This window comes from Pteropus alecto, unplaced genomic scaffold (assembly GCF_000325575.1).
Source record: "Pteropus alecto unplaced genomic scaffold, ASM32557v1 scaffold467, whole genome shotgun sequence".
NCBI classification, from domain to species: Eukaryota; Metazoa; Chordata; class Mammalia; order Chiroptera; family Pteropodidae; genus Pteropus; species Pteropus alecto.
Window position 1 is genome coordinate 182,825 of NW_006439722.1, and position 4,007 is coordinate 186,831.

General features: G+C 32.7%; 1 pseudogene; it reads left to right on the plus strand.

Annotated features, from left to right (window-relative positions):
• Positions 1–1,095: 1,095 nt before the first annotated feature.
• LOC112483927 lies at positions 1,096–1,214 on the plus strand (annotated as a pseudogene).
• Positions 1,215–4,007: the final 2,793 nt, after the last annotated feature.

Consider the following 4,007-nt stretch of genomic DNA (forward strand, 5'->3'; position numbering starts at 1 on the left):
AAATCCTCAGGTGTTCAAGTCCCTTTATATAAAATAGCATAGTATTTGCATATAACCTATGCATATCCTCCGGTATACTTTAAATCATCTCCAGATTACTTATAACACCTAATACAATGTAAATGTTATATAAATAGTTGTTATACTGTATTGTTGAGAATAATGACAAGAAAAAAAGTCTGCTTGAGATAATCATGCTAAGCGAAATAAGCCAGACAGAAAAAGTTGAAAATCACATGATATCACTTATACATGAGATATAAACCTAAAAGCAACAAATGAGCAGAACAAACAAACAGAGACTCATGGACATAGACTATAGACTAGAGGTTACCAGAGGACTATAGAGTAGTGGTTACTAGTGGGGTGGGGGAGGAGCAGGGGAGGTAGACGGGTTAAAGATGGTCAAATATAGGGGGGAGGGTAAAGGGGGTAAAGGGGATCAAATATATGGCACCTGAAGGAAACTGGACTTTAGGTGGTAAACACACAATAGAATATACAGATGGCAAATGATAGTGTACACCCGAAAATTATGATTGTATTAACCAATGTTACCCCAATAAACTTAATATAAAAAATTAAAAAGAAAAAAATTAAACACAAGATGAGCAAAAGAAATGAAAAATAAATAAGATTATGAATTAATAAAATGAAAAACATAAGATAATAAAGGAAATCAAATCAGCCAAAAGTCAGTTTTTTCAGATTAATAAGACTAGAAAGATTCATCAGATAGAGATAGTGAAATTAAGAAACTACAAATATGAGAAATGAGAGAGATAAAAGTGAATATTATGAATAGTTTTATGATAATAAATTGAAGAGTTTACTTTAGTTGAAAAAACACCTAGAAAGAAACAAACTGCCAAAACTCACTCAATGATAAATAAGTAACCTAAACATCTTGTACATATTAAATAAAATAATTTGTAGTTAAACAATTTTCTAGGAAGAAAATTCTAGACTCAGATGGCTTCATTTTTTATATCAAAAAATTAAAGAAGAAAAATACTAGTATGTAAACCCTAAAATATTAATTGTTGGTTCACAAAGTTGAGAGCTTCCCTGAGTAAATCTGAAACTGGCCTCTGAGTCTATGGCTATGCTACCCTGAACAAATCCGATCCTGTCTGATTTCGGAAGCTAAGCAGGGTTAGGCCTGGTTAGTACTTGGATGGGAGACCATCTAAGAAGATCAGGTGCTGTAGGCGTAAAAAATAAAAAAATAAGGGATTGTAAGCTAACAAGGTCCTTGCAATCTGTGAGGTCAACCAAGGGTTGCCTCATCTCAAAAACAAACAAAAAAAACAAACAAAAAAACGAAATTGGCCTCTGAATGTGGAGGGCAATGAGAGACTGAAGAAAGAGGCAAATCATTTCAGATTGGTAGCTGGCAGGTGTGATAAGCAAGGTTGCTTACATACAACATGTGTCTTGGGCATCTAAAAGATGAATGGATCTCCATATTTGCCCCCCTAGGACTCTAAATATTGATACAAAGGCCTTAACTAGGTTCAGTCATGTATGTCATCCAGATGGTCTCAACAAGGCATTGCTCTCTCAAAGCTGCATCCTTGAAAACGACTTTGCTCTGGGGAGGTAGGAAGAAATACAATCCAAGGACAGAGGAGGGAGTGAGGAGCCTCTCATTACCTGGGTCCAGCTCCCAGGTCAACTATTGGTCACGTCCTCTCAATGACCTTCCCCAACACTAATCTACTAAAATACAAATATAAAAGTACTAAACTTTAAAAAATGTGTAGTTGATGCTGCACAGAGCCTCCACTAATAGGCATAGTAAGTATGAAATACGTTAGTATATTAAAAGATCTCAAATATTTATCAAATAAATAATATGATTAATAGAGATCATCTCACACGTCTAAATGTGCATTGTCGTTGTTGAAATTTATTGAGTTTAATAATTTCATTTTGTCGCCAAAGGATCTCATTAAAACATGCCTGCAAATGGAAAGATAAAGTATACTTGTTAATAAGTTAATCTACATTAATCAAATTATCTGTATGAGCAAGGTACATATTTTTAAATAATTATACTTTACTGCAATTTTAATTGAAGAATTTTAATGGATTCCTTTCTTCTAAGATAGATGGAAAAGGAATCCCAAGTACACTGGAGAATTGGTATAAATTCCTGAAAAGGCATCCATATTGGATAGTAAGATTTTATCTTTGAAATCAAGAGGAAGAAACAAGAAAATTATAATCGAGTTGCACATTTATTTCCAAAATATTAAATGACTTGTTTACTCCAATCTTTACTTTCTTGTAAGTCTATAGGCAAAGGACACCATGGTAAATGTTACTAGACATTTCTTTGTGGTAAAATGAGTGGTGACATCTAGTTGATTCACAAGATGAAATCCATCTGTCAGGGTTTGAATTTTAGTTTTATCTAGTCTTTTGTCCTTGGACAAAAATTTTTCTGAGCCCTTATAATTACATCAATAAAATCAGGTTAGAAATAGAGGTTACCTTAAGGCAGATTACAAGGATTTTTAAAAATTGTATAGAGGACTCAGAAGAGTTCCTGCTATATCTAAACAATAAATATTAGTTGTGATCATTGGCTTCATGGGAGTAAAGTATATTTGTATGTTGATCGAAGCTTTGAGTCTATTCTTCATTCCTGTTGATCACTAGTCTACTAGTTTCTTCCAGTTAAATTAGTAATATCAAAGAATTAGGATCAAGGGCTAGCATTCCTAATTAACTTTTAGAAATAATCATTCAAAAAGTAAATATTCTTGAAATTTTTAAAGAAATTCGAATATAGACTTCATATGCATCTTGATTGTTAAAATAATATGGGTTTCTTAAAGGTATTAATACTCTTTTAGCTGAATTCCATCAAAATCAGAAGTTTATTATAATTTTTGGCAGATGTGAATCAGACATAGGTAAAAATCAAAAGAAACATTTGCTCAAGAGGTTTACAAATTTATTTGATTCATAAGCAGCAGACAGTGCAGTCTTTTTTTTAATTAAGAAAATCTAGGTTAACAAATATATTTACACATATGATTTAATGTAACTTTATTTAGGGATTATATAGTATACTCAATATACTTTATTATTATGTAATTCTTTTTAATTACCTACAAATTCCTTTGGGGAGATTTTACTGTTTTATGTTGCCAATGCAACTGGGGATATATAACTTGCAATAAATATTAAGTCAATTCTAAAATGTGTTATTGGGACTGCTTTCTTTTTATTAAACAGGCTTTTAAATGATATTAGGCTATTTATTTAAAAAGCAATGAGTAGCCAAAATGGAGTAAATGGTGTTGGACTGTCCTTCTACTCAAAAAAACTAAACGACTCAAAAAATGTGAAATGATTGTTTTTAGGTAATGTATACCAGGAAGCACAGTCTATGATGCCTAAGATGATAAGGCAAACAAATTAAGTTCCCTGTTATTATACCAGTTCCTAGAATAACATTTTTATCAAGACCATGGAGAAGCATGTATGGCGATCTTGCTGAGTTCAGGAGACAGACAGAGGAAGGTTGAAGTGAGTAGATTTTACAGGGCAGACTATCATCAAGGCTTCAGAAATCTGCTTAGAGTTCCTGAGGGGCTTTTATTTGAATACTAAGGTGTACATGTTTGGGGTCAACTACATAGGGCCAGGCAAATAATTAAGGGAGAAAGAACCACTACCAGGGAGCTGTGAACTGACCAATTTTCAGAGCTCACTAGTTTACATTTCCACTGAGGGGATATAACAGTTGATTGCTGCACATCTTTTACAACATCTGTTATTCTGACAACTTAAAAAAAAAAGATGCTTGTTTGATGAGCACGATATAGAGATTGTGCTGTCAGCCAGAGTGGAAAGATGCCATTGAACATTTGTGGCATTCAGTAGCGTCTCCAGAAAAGTCATGCCTTAATAGATAGAATTAAAATATATATACTTTAAAAGTTTATTGTAGACATATTGAAGGATTTTTAAAAAAATGAACATAATGTAGT